Raw genomic sequence first — 16,301 nt, forward strand, 5'->3', positions numbered from 1 at the left:
GTGGAGTCTGCATGCTCTGCCCCTGTTCTCATGGGTCCTGTTCCTGGGGTGCTGTCTGTGTGGAGTCTGCATGCTCTGCCCCGTTGTCATGGGTCTGGTTTCCTGGGGTGCTGTCTGTGTGGAGTCTGCCTGCTCTGCCCCTGTTCTCATGGGTTCAGTTTCCTGGGGTGCTGTCTGTGTGGAGTCTGCATGCTCTGCCCCCTGTTCTCATGGGTCTGGTTTCCTGGGGTGGATTCTGCATGCTCTGCCCCTGTTCTCATGGGTCTGATGTCCCGGGGTACTGTCTGTGTGGAGTCTGCATGCTCTGCCCCTGTTCTCATTGGTCTGGTTTCCTGGGGTGCTGTCTGTGTGGAGTCTGCATGCTCTGCCCCTGTTCTCAGGGGTCTGGTCTCCTGGGGTGCTGTCTGTGTGGAGTCTGCATGCTCTGCCCCAGTTCTCATGGGTCTGGTGTCCCGGGGTGCTGTCTGTGTGGAGTCTGCATGCTCTGCCCCTGTTTTCATGGGTCTGGTGTCCCGGGGTACTGTCTGTGTGGAGTCTACATGCTCTGCCCCTGTTCTCATTGGTCTGGTTTTCTGGGGTGCTGTCTGTGTGGCGTCTGCATGCTTTGCCCCGTAATCATGGGTCTGGTGTCCTGGGGTGCTGTCTGTTTGGAGTCTGCATGCTATGCCCCTGTTCTCATGGGTTCAGTTTCCTGGGGTACTGTCTGTGTGGAGTTTGCATGCTCTGCCCCTGTAATCATGGGTCTGGTGTCCTGGGGTGCTGTCTGTGTGGAGTCTGCATGCTCTGCCCCTGTAATCATGGGTCTGGTGTCCTGGGGTTCTGTCTGTGTGGAGTCTGCATGCTCTGCCCCTGTTCTCATGGGTCTGGTTTCCTGGGGTGCTGTGTGTGTGGAGTCTGTATGCTCTGCTCCTTTTCTCATGGGTCCTGTTCCTGGGGTGCTGTCTGTGTGGAGTCTGCTTTCTCTGCCCCTGTTCTCATGGGTTCAGTTTCCTGGGGTGCTGTCTGTGTGGAGTCTGCATGCTCTGCCCCCTGTTCTCATGGGTCTGATTTCCTGGGGTGGAGTCTGCATGCTCTGCCCCTGTTCTCATTGGTCTGGTTTCCTGGGGTGCTGTCTGTGTGAAATCTGCATGCTCTGCCCCTGTTATCATGGGTCTGGTGTCCTGGGGTGCTGTCTGTGTGGAGTCTGCATGCTCTGCCCCTGTTCGCATGGGACTGGTGTGCTGGGGTGCTGTCTGTGTGGAGTCTGCATGCTCTGCCTGTGTTCTCATGGGTCTGGTTCCTGGGGTGCTGTCTGTGTGCAGTCTGCATGCTCTGCCCCTGTTCTCATGGGTCTGGTGTCCTGGGGTGCTGTCTGTGTGGAGTCTGCATGCTCTGCCCCTGTTCTCATGGGTTTGGTTTCCTGGGGTGCTGTCTGTATGGAGTCTGCATACTCTGCCCCTGTTCTCATGGGTCTTGTTCCTGGGGTGCTGTCTGTTTGGAGTTGATTAAAACAGTGACCTCCTTCCTCTACAGATTTTTTTTTTATTCCGGTGGGATCATCTGCAGACTTGATTCCTTTCACAGCAGTAGATACACAGTTGTTAGCATAGGAGGAGTACAGAAGAGGTGACAGCAGTGCTGGGGACCCTGGTATCTCTTCCACTGAGGACCCTCTGGCACAACCAGAGGTGTGAAATTGCCTCCATTCTTTGTAAAATTAAAGGTTTCTCTGGACTGCAGTCCCTTCCCGCTTCGCTTTGGATATGCTGTGCTGTTCTCTACAACAGAAGACCCTTTGTTTGGAAGGAATGGGAAGCTAAAAGCAGAGTCACAATCTCTGATGCATCTAATCAAAACAGTAAGTTCTTTAAAACAACTAAAAAAAACTGTCATAAAGTAAAAACGAATTTGCAAGTCAAGGTGCACCACTTAAACCCCCAGGAAAACAAAATCCCCACCTGATCGTATCCCAGTTGAGGAGAAAGCCAGGGCTGCAATGCCAACCAGTCCGTCACTCCAGGTGTCCCGACACACGAGTAAAAACCTTTCCTGTTCATCACCTGTCAGGTTTCATGTCAGAAGGATGGGCGTCTCCAGGCCGGTCTCTGCAGCTGAGGCTCTGAGGAGCTCCTGACAGACATTAGTGGAGCTTCGCTTTCAACACCACTGTGGTCAGTAAAGGTTTAATATTCTTAAACACTGAGAGCTGGAGTTTCTCTGAATGTTATTTGATCACAGCAGCCATGTTTCATTCACACCAGAACTCACAACACACACTAACAGTGCAACTTAACGTGACCGTAAAAATACGCATTGTATTACATAATATATTTGTAAAGCAGCCTGAAGGTGCTGATTTCACAGGCATCTGTCTAATGTGCTGTAGAGTGGGCCTGCTGGACGATGGATGGACAAGTCGCCCCTTCCTGCAGATGCCGTACTTTGACACCAGAGGAGTGTAAACATTTGTAGAAAAGTCATTTTTTAGATGCATTGTGTTTTCTTGAGAGAGGGAGTCTTCATTATCCCCGAGGTGGATGTGTTTCACGGCAGCAGGCAATATATAGAAAAGCACACAAACTAACAACACACAGGCACATGCCCAAGAGTCATCTGTTGAGATCACACACTGTATTATTATTATTGAGAGACAGACTCACTGTTCCTCAGGCTGGGACAGGAGATCACACACTGTATTATTATTGAGAGACGGGCTCACTCTCTGTTCCTCAGGCTGGGACAGTAGATCACACACTGGATTATTATTATTGAGAGACAGGCTCACTGTCTGTTCCTCAGGCTGGGACAGGAGATCACACACTGTATTATTATTATTATTATTATTATTATTATTATTATTATTATTATTATTGAGAGACAGGCTCACTGTCTGTTCCTCAGGCTGGGACAGGAGATCACACACTGTATTTTTATTAGTGAGAGACAGGCTCACTGTCTGTTCCTCAGGCTGGGACAGGAGATCACACACTGTATTATTATTAGTGAGAGACAGGCTCACTGTCTGTTCCTCAGGCTGGGACAGGAGATCACACACTGTATTATTATTAGTGAGAGACAGGCTTACTGTTCCTTAGGCTGGGACAGGAGATCACACACTGTATTATTATTAGTGAGAGACAGGCTCACTGTCTGTTCCTCAGGCTGGGACAGGAGATCACACACTGTATTATTATTATTGAGAGACAGGCTCACTGTCTGTTCCTCAGGCTGGGACAGGAGATCACACACTGTATTATTATTATTATTGAGAGACAGGCTCACTGTCTGTTCCTCAGGCTGAGACAGGAGATCACACACTGTATTATTATTATTGAGAGACAGGCTCACTGTCTGTTCCTCAGGCTGGGACAGGAGATCACACACTGTATTATTATTATTGAGAGACAGGCTCACTGTCTGTTCCTCAGGCTGGGACAGGAGATCACGCACTGTATTATTATTATTGAGAGACAGGCTCACTGTCTGTTCCTCAGGCTGGGACAGGAGATCACACACTGTATTATTATTATTATTGAGAGACAGGCTCACTGTCTGTTCCTCAGGCTGAGACAGGAGATCACACACTGTATTATTATTATTGAGAGACAGGCTCACTGTTCCTCAGGCTGGGACAGGAGATCACACATTGGATTATTATTATTATTGAGAGACAGGCTCACTGTTCCTCAGGCTGGGGACAGGAGATCACACACTGTTTTATTATTATTGAGAGACAGGCTCACTGTCTGTTCCTCAGGCTGGGGACAGGAGATCACACACTGTATTATTATTATTATTGAGAGACAGGCTCACTGTTCCTCAGGCTGGGACAGGAGATCACACACTGTATTATTTCTCTCCCAGCAGGACTCGACATTGTTCTGATTCTGACAGGTTTGCGATATGATCTGTTTTATTGGTGAATAATGTTCGTCTTGTTCCAGAATATTTCTCACCGTGCGGCAGAAAGTGTATCTCTCTTTCCTTTTTTTCTTTTGGCAATGGGAGCACAGCCTGTCCTCTCTGGACATTCGGGTCTTTGTCAGCCAGTTGCTCTGGCCTGATTGTGTCTCTGAACCTGTACTTGACAGGGTCTGTATCTCTTTGCTGTTTCTTAGCCTGGTCAAATATCCAGCTAGTGTTTATTGTGTGGATCGTCTGTTTAGGATTCTGTAGCATTCCAGTTTGGAGGATGTTTTTACTCTTTTGGATGGAGTATCTACAGGCTGTTTGTCCCATTTAGTGTAATCTTGCTCACTGAGGGGATCCCACACTTCACTGCAGTATAGGGTAAAGGGTTCGATTGCACTTTTGAATATTCAGAGCCAATTGTATTTGGGGGACTGATGTTGTAGAGCCTCTTTTTACTGCCATGGAAAGCCCTGTGTGCCTTCTCCTTCAGTGACTTCACTGCCAGGAAAACTCCCAGATGAACTGATTGTCTGTTAGAAGTATGTGTTTCAAAGTGTTGTTGTTCACTGTGAAGTTGTAACTGTTTTCCTGAGATCTGGATCTGTTCTGGGAACCAATGACTCTGGTCTCAAGCAGAAGGGCTATCAGTGTCCAGGTCTGACAGTCCTGCTCCAGCAGTGCCAGGCTCTGCTGTTCTGGGTCCAGATGGGCTGGCAGTACCCAGGTGTGACAGTCCTGCTCCAGCAGTGCCAGGCTGTTCTGGGTCCAGATGGGCTGGCAGTGCCCAGGTGTGACAGTCCTGCTCCAGTAGTGCCAGGCTCTGCTGTTCTGGGTCCAGATTGACTGGCAGTGCCCAGGTGTGACAGTCCTGCTCCAGCAGTGCCAGGCTCTGCTGTTCTGGGTCCAGATGGGCTGGCAGTGCCCAGGTGTGGCAGTGCCAGGCTCTGCTGTTCTGGGTCCAGATGGGCTGGCAGTGCCCAGGTGTGACAGTGCTGCTCCAGCGGTGCCAGGCTCTGCTGTTCTGGGTCCAGATGGGCCATCGGAGCCCAGGTGTGAATGTTATGGGATGTGTGGCGGTTTGGTAGGAAGCCAGTCGGACTCTAATGCAGGACATTGTGCTCAGTAAGGAGGGCCAGTTATCAGATATTCAAGATACGACAGAGTTCCTTCCCCAGATTACTGACACACTGAAGCCTCGGTACCTGTTGGGGTCGAGTCTGTCTCCATTCTTACAGACAGGCGTGATCAGTCCTTGATTCCCGGCCTCAGGGAAACAGCCGGCCGTCAGGACAAGGTTGAGGAGTTTGAGCAGGCTTTGCTGCAGGTCTGAGCTGCAGTTGGGTCAGGTGTTGTTGACTGTGTCTTGGCCACAGTTCTTTCATGGTCTGAGAGTTGTCTGTTTGTGTATGTGCTTATCTTCTTTAGGGTGTGCATGTAGTGTCCAACCATCTCACAGTATCTGAGGCGCAGTTCAGAGTGGTGTGGTGTTGTTTTAGTTCTGGTAGTTCTCTTCAGTTGTTTCTGCACTCTGTATCAAACCATTTGATATTGTTTCTGAGTGTGTTTCATATGAATGTAGTCATTTTGATTTTAAGGCTAGTTTCTCAAAAACATGGTTTAAATTTATGAACGATTTGTTGGTTTGATACAGAGCGTTTTGAAATGTAAGGGATCAAGTAATGGGTTTATTCCCTGCTATAAAGAGACGAAAGAAAACAATGTTTTGGCTGTGGAGCCTTCTTTGAGTTTTGAAATGTAGTTTATTTTGTTTGAAGTTTGTCTTTAGGGCTCTTTGGCATTCGTGGCTGTTTGGAGTCCATCTACGCCTGGTGCAGGTCATGCAGCTGGCTGGGCTGTGTCAGTGTGTCCCTGTGCTGCTGTGTTCTCTTGATCCGAGTGGGGCCTGACAGTGAAGGCACTCTTACAGCACAGTCCACCACACTGATGCCCAGAGCTGAGCTGAGCTGACAGTGAACTTACTTGGAGTAGTTTTGTTTGCACCAGGTGGCAAAATCTTCTCTAGTTGGCCCATGACCCTACACATCTGCCTGCAAGAAACTAATAACAGTTGTCTGCAAATGTGTCTTACTTGACTGGTAATAACGTACAAATTGTATACTGAACAAAGAGAAAGGAAGATAATATAGATCCTCGGGAAGCATTTGTGCAAGAATGCAGCTTGAGACGAAGTATGGTTGACTCTTCTGTGCCCTGAGTTCTGTCTGTAAGGAAATCAGCAACCCAACTGACAAGATTAAGAGCAGCACCAAAATTAGACAGTGTGGTTGCCAGTAAATATGGTTGCAATACTATGATTTAATTATCTACTTTATAATTTAATTCATCTTTAGTGTCCTGAAGCTAATTTGTTGTTTTCATCAAAACCTTAAACATAAAACATACATGACAATAATAAAATACAACAATGGTACATTACCATTATGCATAATATCATAAGATTAAAATTAAATCAGACAATTAGCTTGTAAAAAGTTCATAACAGTAATTGGATTCCTGCAAGCAATATTTTAATTGTTCAACATCTGAAAGCTTTTAGGTATAAAAGAAGGATCTTCTAATATTTGTTGTGTGAGATTAAAATGTCGCTCTGTTGTATATGGTCAGTAAAGGTTTAATATTCTTAAACACTGAGAGCTGGAGTTTCTCTGAATGTTATTTGATCACAGCAGCCATGTTTCATTCACACCAGAACTCACAACACACACTAACAGTGCAACTTAACGTGACCGTAAAAATACGCATTGTATTACATAATATATTTGTAAAGCAGCCTGAAGGTGCTGATTTCACAGGCATCTGTCTAATGTGCTGTAGAGTGGGCCTGCTGGACGATGGATGGACAAGTCGCCCCTTCCTGCAGATGCCGTACTTTGACACCAGAGGAGTGTAAACATTTGTAGAAAAGTCATTTTTTAGATGCATTGTGTTTTCTTGAGAGAGGGAGTCTTCATTATCCCCGAGGTGGATGTGTTTCACGGCAGCAGGCAATATATAGAAAAGCACACAAACTAACAACACACAGGCACATGCCCAAGAGTCATCTGTTGAGATCACACACTGTATTATTATTATTGAGAGACAGACTCACTGTTCCTCAGGCTGGGACAGGAGATCACACACTGTATTATTATTGAGAGACGGGCTCACTCTCTGTTCCTCAGGCTGGGACAGTAGATCACACACTGGATTATTATTATTGAGAGACAGGCTCACTGTCTGTTCCTCAGGCTGGGACAGGAGATCACACACTGTATTATTATTATTATTATTATTATTATTATTATTGAGAGACAGGCTCACTGTCTGTTCCTCAGGCTGGGACAGGAGATCACACACTGTATTTTTATTAGTGAGAGACAGGCTCACTGTCTGTTCCTCAGGCTGGGACAGGAGATCACACACTGTATTATTATTAGTGAGAGACAGGCTCACTGTCTGTTCCTCAGGCTGGGACAGGAGATCACACACTGTATTATTATTAGTGAGAGACAGGCTTACTGTTGTGTTGTTGTGTGAGATTAAAATGTCGCTCTGTTGTATATTTTGAGAATATTGCAAATACCACCAGACAATGTAACATTTTCTCATAATTCATCCATCATGAAACTTAAAATAGTTTTCAAATCCACAGTGCACAGGCTTCATTTTCCATAATTCATCACATCTTCCCGTAAAGAAAAGCGCGATATAAGTGAAAGCAATTATAATGAATTCAATAGAAGCAGTAGGAGAAGTGCCCCCTCTGTTGGCCGATCCGTGGAATTAAACTGGAAAAATACATTTTGATTCTTACAGAAATAGTGCAATGGCGCCACCTTGTGGCCATTAAGCAAAATTTCACCTTCAAAACTTTTTAAATTGAAAATACCGTTAACAGAATGTAAGTTTAATAGTTTTTAGTTCTTAAATTTTATTTATTAATAGTTCATTTTAAAAAATATGTAAGCATTATCGAACACAATACAAACAAGAGTACAGATAACATTTCAAGACAAAAGCATCACAGGGGTACATATTATAAAATAAATACAAATTATAAAAAGGTGAGACAAATTGAAGTCTGCACCGCTTTCATATTTTTACAATTTGAAACAGTCTGCAGATTCTCCTTTACATCCATATTAAAATGCTCAAACATAGGATTTTTCCCAGACTATTTCATTTTGTGTACATGATAATGTGCCATTCTAATAAAGTTACAAACGATATTTTTGTATCGTTTTCGATGGGGCTGAGATTGAACATGCCATCTATTTCTTCAAAGCAAATATAAATATTGGTCTATTTTTTAATATAATTTGCAACTTAGTCCAGAAAGGTTTTACCATGGGACATAACCAAAATAAATATAGAAAAGTTACTAATGTCACAATAAAACACATTTATCACTTATCTCAATTTTAAATCGCTGGACAACAAGGGTCTCAACTGGGTAAGTATGATTAATTATTTTGTATGAAACCTCCTTAACCTTATTAGTTATACAATATTTATTCAGCAGCATCCACATTTGCTTTTCCAATCAATCCATTTTACAAATGAGGAATTCCAATATACTGTAACAGCAAGGATATTGTCATCTTGCAACAGAGATCTTAATTTATTACATCCACAAATATTCATATAATTGTTTAGTCTCCAAGTAACGCTCCTAGATTTTTTTCAAGACTAACTATGAGCTGGACTTTAGTTTGTAAAAATACTCTTCACCTAATTGTTAGAATTGAGGAGAAGCTTACGGGGATCTTTAAAACTTATAAACATGTAGCCCGTTAACTATGTTGAATTACAAAGTGTCTATTTCTGCTCATCATAAGCGTCTGCAATTTAATTTTCAGCAGAGTGTATTTGATGAAAAATGTAATCAAACAAAAACTGATTTGCAGCTCACAGTGCAGCTCTTAAAACACTCTTCACACTTTAAAAGCGTCAGAATCGAGGAGAAGCTCACAGGTGTACTTAAAACTTATACACATGTAGCCTGTCAACTATATTGAATTAACAGGATCTCTGGAACATCAGCATGTCATGCGATTGAGTTTATCTGGGAGAAGGATCTGGCTGAACAGCGGAATAGGGTCTGGAAAGATGTACTGTACACAGTGTCTATTTCTGTACATCATCAACTTAAGCAATTTAATTTTCTGCACAGAGTGCATTTGATGTGTGGGAAACAGTCTAATGCAGCCATCTGTAACAGACTTGTGCTTGTGTTGGAAAGAGGAGAGCTGTCTGTTTTTCATGTAGGATTTGGAAATGCTCCCGGTTAGTGCAATATCGGTTTATGGTATTAAAAACTTTCAAGTTTAAATGCAGTGGTCACCTCTTAGGATCCCAAGAGCTTTTGATCTCTTTAACTAGTTTCCAGGAAATTCAAGAAAAGATAATTACCTGAATTTGTGCAAAAAGTGGAAAAATATAAGGAAGAAGGAATATGGGATAAATTAAACTTTAACATCCACTTAGTGATTCATTGTCTCGTGTGGCTGGTATAAGAGACGCACTGAAATTGATTGCAAAAAGGATTTGTAAGTTGGTGATGAAACAGTACCAATTATTTTTCAAGTACATACATTTCTGAATTATGTGTAGTAAGATGCTACATATGTTCTATCAGTCGGTGGTAGCGAGTGCCATTTTCTACGCAGTGGTGTGCTGGGGCTCTGGGATTAGAGCAGTGGATTCTAAAAGGCTGAACAAGCTCATCAGAAGAGCAAGCTCTGTCATTGGGTCTGACCTGGACCCCTTGGAGGTAGTGGCTGAGAGGAGAATGATGTCCAAAATGGAGGCCATCATGGACAACTTCTCCCATCCCCTCTATGACAGGCTTGCAGAAATGAAGAGCACGTTCAGCAATAGACTGATTCATCCACAGTGCAACAGGGAGCGCTACAGGAGGTCGTTCTTGCCTTCTGCCATAAGACTGTACAACACATCCACCTTGCGTCTGGGCAGAGGCAACATTGACAGTGATCTGTTCTCTTTCTTTTTCCCCGTTTACAACGGTTTTTTGTGCAATATATCCCAGGGACCTGTGCATTACATCTATATTTATATTCAGATGTGTGATACGATTTTTCTGTGTACTGTTCTGTTCTAGTTTGTTCTTTCTGTGTCCGGACTGTGAGTAACTCTTGTATTGTATGTATTGTACTATTATTATGTAATTCGTTACACTGTGGCTGTGTTGTCTGTGTTAAGCTGCTGTTGCACTGCAATTTCCCTCACGGGATCAATAAAGTATCTATCTATCTAAAGCCATCTGAGGTTCTCCTGAGGAACACGATTGTGCTGTTCCATTACTGTCCTCAGTGTCATATTTATTTTTTTATTGTTCTTCTACACACTTCAGGACTAATTCTGGTTGTACATAGTGCATGATTTAAAGTCCAGAACCTTGTTCATTGGTTGTGCTCTTTTGCATGTGAAACCTGCCTACTTGTGTCCATCTTTAATGAAACAAGAAGGCACAGCCAGGTCTTGACTTAGTTTTTATTGTGCTGATTTGTAGCCTCAGTCCTGCAGAACTAAGTAGAACAGTACAGGGGGAGAGCTGCTCCTTTCGGAATAACCTTCCCAGGATTTTACAGTGGCACAAGTAGGCAAACTTGTTTGAACAGGAAAAATTGTCTTTTTGGGTGGTGCAGGCAGGCCATGATGGTGATTATCCAAGTTACTCTTGGAAATACTATGATGCCTTTTTTCAGACCCTTTGAATGCCTGTTTGTGCCAAAATGCTTTCCCACTGGTGTGTAGTCCTGATGGTCCCAGGAGGTCAGTGAGCATAGTACCTTCTGTTCCAGAGATGATACCTTCAAGTTTAAAGACAAAACTGCAGTTAAAACTCTTATCTAACTTTCACACTCTTGATAATTCAATTGGACTTGTAAACATATTGTTCTTGTAACCTTGTATAACACACCTTAAGACTGAGTACCACCTACAGTGGTAGCATGTTTATTGGTTTTAAACATGTCTAGGGGATCAAGGCTGAGGAGAAGGAAGAGTTGAGGGATGGATAAACACCAGATAAACTGGGAGTGTTTGTTACAGATTTCACAGGAATTTTACTGCATTACCTCCAAACAACAAGGCAAAAATGTCCTACAATATTCTGTCATCTTACTAGTTATAGATCCTTCAGCATGAGCTAATGCCTTCTGGTTTTACCATGGTATAGCAGGATGTGTGAATGAAGCATCCAGCTGTATTTTCATGGCTTTGCTCTAAAACCACAGCTACTGCCCAGGGTTCTCAGTAAAGTCTCACCCCAGTCACTTTGAGCAGAAGTGAAGCCTCTGGAACCTCAAATTTTGGACAATCACTTCAATTTTTTTAAATCAGTTTCTGCATAGTCCAAGTCTAGCAATTATAATTTGGACCTTATTAACAACAGTAATTTCTTTAGCCAGTCCTAGTGCTCATTAAGAGATTTGTCTTATGGTTGAGTAGGCAGTGAGGATCATGATAGCTCACTCAATACTCTTCTTCCACTGTTCATTCTGGTTTACTTGTTAGTCTGTTGGTTGAGACCTGCTAATTTTATTGGATGGTTTACATTGACGTAAGAATGAAATGTGCCTGCAGTAGAGGAGCCCTGGGGTCCTAGAGGATGAAGGCTGCCCCCCAACGTAGATTGGAAACTCAGGCAAGAGAACCAGCAGAAAATAGGCCAGAGCTCCAGGGCAAAGGCCAGGAACCACAGTGCAGACTGGAGTGCAGGTTTGGAACTGGGAGCTGTAGTGCAGAGTGAAGGCCTGGAGAAAGAGTAAACTGGAACAGGAGATGCAGTGTAGAGTGATATTGCCAAGTTAAAATTGAACCCAGGCTTGAATACGTGAGGAACTCTGTTGTACCTTAATTTTTACAGTCATCCACTTTTGTATATTTTGTTTGCTTTTTACATAAGCTATTGCACATAATATTTTTAATTAAGCTTTAATGCAAACACTCTTTAATTGTATGTTTAAAAATTCACAATATGTATAAATACATTACTTCTCTCTGAAAAAAGGTAACCTACTTACATCTAGCATTTTCAAATTTCATGGTGCAAAACCTACCGCTATCAGAAAACAACTTAAACTTGATAGGTTAGTCTAGTCATGAACATTCTGAGCAAAACCATTTCTCCTGTATTTTAAGGAAGGTTGTGTGGGACTGGGCAAAAGAGAACAGTGGAAGAAGGTACATTTTAATATGTAAATGGAGTTGAGTATTTTTTCCCCAACTGCTTTCTCATACTTTTTTGTACTCTGAAGACAAACATTTGAGGTAAAGCAGTTGCCACATTGTCAACGATTGGTTGAGCTCTGTGGGCTTTGCCCTAGCTTTTGAAATCACTTCCACAAAAAAAATCACTTTTCTTCCGCCCAATAGGTACAAGAGATCTAAATTAAACTGCAGTAGTTAAACTGGGTCTCAATTCCTCCTTACTGATGTCAGCCTTCATTGAGGTGCACATGTGAAGCTGCTACAGATCCAGAAGACAATATTGATCTTGTGGGTAGCTGCGTCAGCATGCGTAGGCTGCAAAGGAACAAGTAATAGGTTTATTCCATGCTGAAAAAAAGAAGAAAGAGAACAACGTTTCGGCCGTGGAGCCTTCTTCAGGTGTGACCAATATTGATCTTGGCCACCTTGTGGATTTTGTAAAGAGTAGTGAGATTCTGCTAAGGTCAGACTGGAAAGGCAATGGAAAAGCTTCATTTCTAAAACAGTCAGTTAACTATATAAATAAAAAACATTTAACCAATGATAGTTACCATTTTAAAGGACTGATGGCTTGTTTCAGCATAGGCAGACAGTTAAACTCCAGATTATATCCTGGAAAGACATGGGTGTGAACTTCTACTTGTGACACTTAATCTCATCTGGCACTGCCACCACATGCTGGTTGTAGTTGCAGGTAGTAGGTATGTATTACTAGTACCACAGCAGCTAAAAAATCATGTTTTAAACTAGTAAGTGCTTGAGGAGGAAGCTGTCCACATTTTTTGGTTGTAAAGGAACAAGAAAGAGTTAATTGCAAAGTGAACAATAGATTGGTTTCCACTGCTGAGCCTTAAAACCGGAAGATAATTTTAATATTGCCTATAGAGCACTATTCCAGTAGGAATGTGTCCAGCGTTCACCTCCACTTCCCCCCCAGTTTAATTGCAGTACTGAGCCCTTGGATTAACACTTGCAGTGTTACATGTTGCACTCAAGTAAGATGGTAAGATTTATAACTTTTATAAACCTAGAATAGTACACTTGCCTATGGGAAAAAGACAATAGTAACAGATTAAAAAACTACACCATTGATGAATCAATCACTTAAAATGCCATTATAGTTCAAAACTTGGCATAAACTAGTATGTGTTGTAAACAGTATTACACAGTTATAACCTGTGCAGTTGAATCTGTGATTCAGGGAAACTAGTACATTTACTCACCTTTTCCATGCTCTACACGAGATGCAAGTGTTACTAAAGAACAGTGTGCACCAGGAAGAAAGCTCTGCATCACGTTTTGCAAAAATGACAGAAGCACTGAAGATGAACCACCTCCCAGGGTTTGATGCTGTACATGAGGTAAGGAAAAGGGATACTATTGATAGGCCATTTGAAGTTTAGTAGTCAAAGCCATAGTCTATCCTTCTCAAGGGTAGAGGTACACAGCTTTTATGTAATCACATAAGCATATTACCCAGCCCTTTATTGAAAGAACCAAAGGCGTCTGCCTCCGTGATGTGGCTAAGCACTGTTTGGGACTCCCACAATGGCAGGAGTACAGCACCTCCTGTTCTCAGGATCACACTTCACAGGGGTCCACGGGTCCTCCTTCCCAAACCCTGGTTCATTCCAGCTGGGAAATGAAGGACAAGGACAGCAGCTCTGGTTAACACTGCTCATTAGGTGCCAATTCTTTAAAAAAAACATGGAAAACCTGAAGAGTAAGTTTGTCGGGCCAAGACGGGGTATCTATGCTCTATAGCAGTAGTTCCAAGTCTTGGTGACCTGCACACCTTTGGGACTTTATTTAACTTACAATATATTACTTTAAATCTCCAACATGAGTAAGAACAGGGAACAAACCAAAGTCAAGGGTTTGATTGTGTAACTAAGGGCTGAGCTGAAACAAGGTCACCAGGAACAGGATTGGGAACCACTTCTCTAGAGTTAAGAGCCACTGGAATTGTTTCCCAAGATTCAGAAAAAGTTATTTTTAATAAACTGGGAAACCCTCACTTTGGTGGGCAGGTGGAAAGTGTCATAGCTTAACAGAAGGATTCCACATGAAGGAAAATGGACACTGCTAGAGTGTACCTACCCAGCTCACAGTACCTTACCTTTCCATCAGGAACAGGCACTCAAGTCAGTTTACTAGAACCAGCCAAGTGAACGAATCTAAGAGCCCCCACTCATTAAAAAAGTCAACTAGAGAAAAACAGCACTTGACAAAGAGGCTTGTCCCAAAAACAGCCAGATGTCACCACTTTATAAATGCTGAATGAACACAGGAGCAGTGACTTTTTACACCTTAAGCTGGGCTGGCACCTCCACAAGAAACCTGAGTAAAACCAGTTTTCCAAGCAACAAAAAAAGCCAAAATCAATTGGAAACAAAAAGAAGGCTTCACAGTTGAAATGTGATTTCTTTCTTCTCTTTTCAGCATGGAATATGCATATTACTTGTTCCTTTGCAGACTGCGCATGCTGATGCAGGTACCCACCTACAATATCAATAGTCCACCAGAAATGGCTTCATGCAGCTCAGCTGCTTTCTACCAGGTAATCAAGAAAAGTATACTAGTTATATTTTACCTATGAAATATAATTATACTATTATAGGAATGCAAACTAAATGGTCATAATCAAGTGTTTGATAAAGCAACCTTGTAAACACTCATTTAAATCAATATTTAGCAACAATACAAACACTTGCTGCTCCAGTCCAGGAGTGGTAGTCCCCTTTAACCCCAGAAAGTGAAAAGCCAACTAGTTCAGCCCTGTAAACTTAAAGCAAATCTCAAGAACATATTCTACCCCACAGAGCAGCCTGTACTCACCCCTGTTCTGAACCACTGAATGGAAACAGGAGCAAAGGGAGTAATCTGTTTTATACCCTGAGCAGGGCTGGCACCTCCCCCTTGGAATGTAGCAAAAACAGAGAATGGTAAAGCATCCACAGGTGACAGTCGTAGTGGCTGTGAAACAGGTTTAACCCACAGTTAAAAGGGGTGTTCCTTAATGTCTTTTTATAGGACCATACATGTGAATAAGGATTTAATTGTACTTGTGTATATAACAAATAAACTGAACTGAATAAAAAAACAGCCTTGTAAACACACACATATGTAGGAGAGATGAATTTCTAGTCATCTGCAGATATAAATGTGAAATTTAAGAGCCCAACCATTACTTATTGTACTCCCACCATGTTCATTTGTCATATAAATTAACTTTTTTAATTAGTTTTTTTTTCCTCAGGAGTGTAGGAGTGTTATTTTTTTCTGTGTGATTAGTGATGGTTTTGACCAAATAAAATTTTATGTTAAGTTAATATCAAGGTTGCAGTTATGTTTTGTTACACAACCAAACATGTTGTGTTTATATATGTGATATACAGTGTGGATATATATACACTTTGAACATTTGAAATTATATTAAGGACATTTTAAGGATCTTGAATAATTTGCAGTTTGGCTTCAAGTCACTTTTCACCATTTATGAGTGAAATTTGAAGGGATAAAAAGGTGGTTTAATCACTAAGAAACTGCAACTAATTGAATAACAGGAGCAGGGTGCTATTTAACAAGTGTTCTTGGTAGTCATTTGGAAATTAATTTGGCTTTGGGATGAGAGATCAATAGGTTAGCTGGCTAATGCTTGTTTGGTCGTTGGAAGCAGGTGTGTGTTGTATTAGGAGCGGTGGGGGTTTGGTAGTGGCCCTTTGAGGAGCCGTTGGGATTGGCCCCTGGTGAATTAGCTACAGCCGTGAGGTCATCATGAGGCTTATAACAAGGCAGCCCAGGCGGGTGGGTGTCTGGCTCTCTTTGTCTCTTACTACAGCAGGTTAAAGAGAGGCTTTATGTTATTAGAGTGGTGGTTGTTAGTTTTTAATGTCATTATTATATAAGGTAAATTATTTTGCTATGCTTTTTTTAACCAGGAGTTGTTGAATTGTAAAGCTTTTGCAAAGATGTGTTTTTAAAAACTTTAAGAAGTGTCAATACTTGAGAGTATGGAGTGAAGTTAAGATTAGTGTGAAGTCTCTATTTGCTTTTGGTTTAGACAATTTTTAGTTTTCCCCAACACTTATACATTTTGTTTTAGTGTATGAAACTCTTGTTGGTAAATACTGTGATCTCTTCTCTAGAGCTCAAACCGGCAACAGGAAAAGTTT

At 42.2% G+C, this 16,301-nt stretch overlaps 2 long non-coding RNA genes across 4 annotated transcripts; one reads left to right on the forward strand and one right to left on the reverse strand.

The window, feature by feature from the left end:
- The first annotated feature begins 2,059 nt into the window (after positions 1–2,059).
- LOC148643739 (uncharacterized) lies at positions 2,060–16,290 on the forward strand. Its single transcript, XR_015929036.1, has 3 exons — positions 2,060–2,150; positions 14,569–14,686; positions 16,275–16,290. It is a non-coding gene; the product is annotated as an uncharacterized LOC148643739 (long non-coding RNA).
- Positions 10,635–15,002, reverse strand: LOC148643740 (uncharacterized). 3 transcript variants are annotated; one of them, XR_015929034.1, is made up of 6 exons: positions 14,965–15,002; positions 14,629–14,679; positions 13,350–13,476; positions 12,678–12,738; positions 12,349–12,441; positions 10,635–10,724 (listed from the first exon to the last, which is right to left on the reverse strand). It is a non-coding gene; the product is annotated as an uncharacterized LOC148643740 (long non-coding RNA). The 3 variants fall into 3 exon arrangements; XR_015929032.1 differs by lacking the exons at positions 14,629–14,679; positions 14,965–15,002 and adding an exon at positions 13,603–13,693; XR_015929033.1 differs by lacking the exons at positions 10,635–10,724; positions 14,629–14,679; positions 14,965–15,002 and adding exons at positions 11,556–11,669; positions 13,603–13,693.
- Positions 16,291–16,301: the final 11 nt, after the last annotated feature.

Source organism: Lepisosteus platostomus, chromosome 22, assembly GCF_059453375.1.
Source record: "Lepisosteus platostomus isolate fLepPlt1 chromosome 22, fLepPlt1.hap1, whole genome shotgun sequence".
In the NCBI taxonomy this organism is placed as follows: Eukaryota; Metazoa; Chordata; class Actinopteri; order Semionotiformes; family Lepisosteidae; genus Lepisosteus; species Lepisosteus platostomus.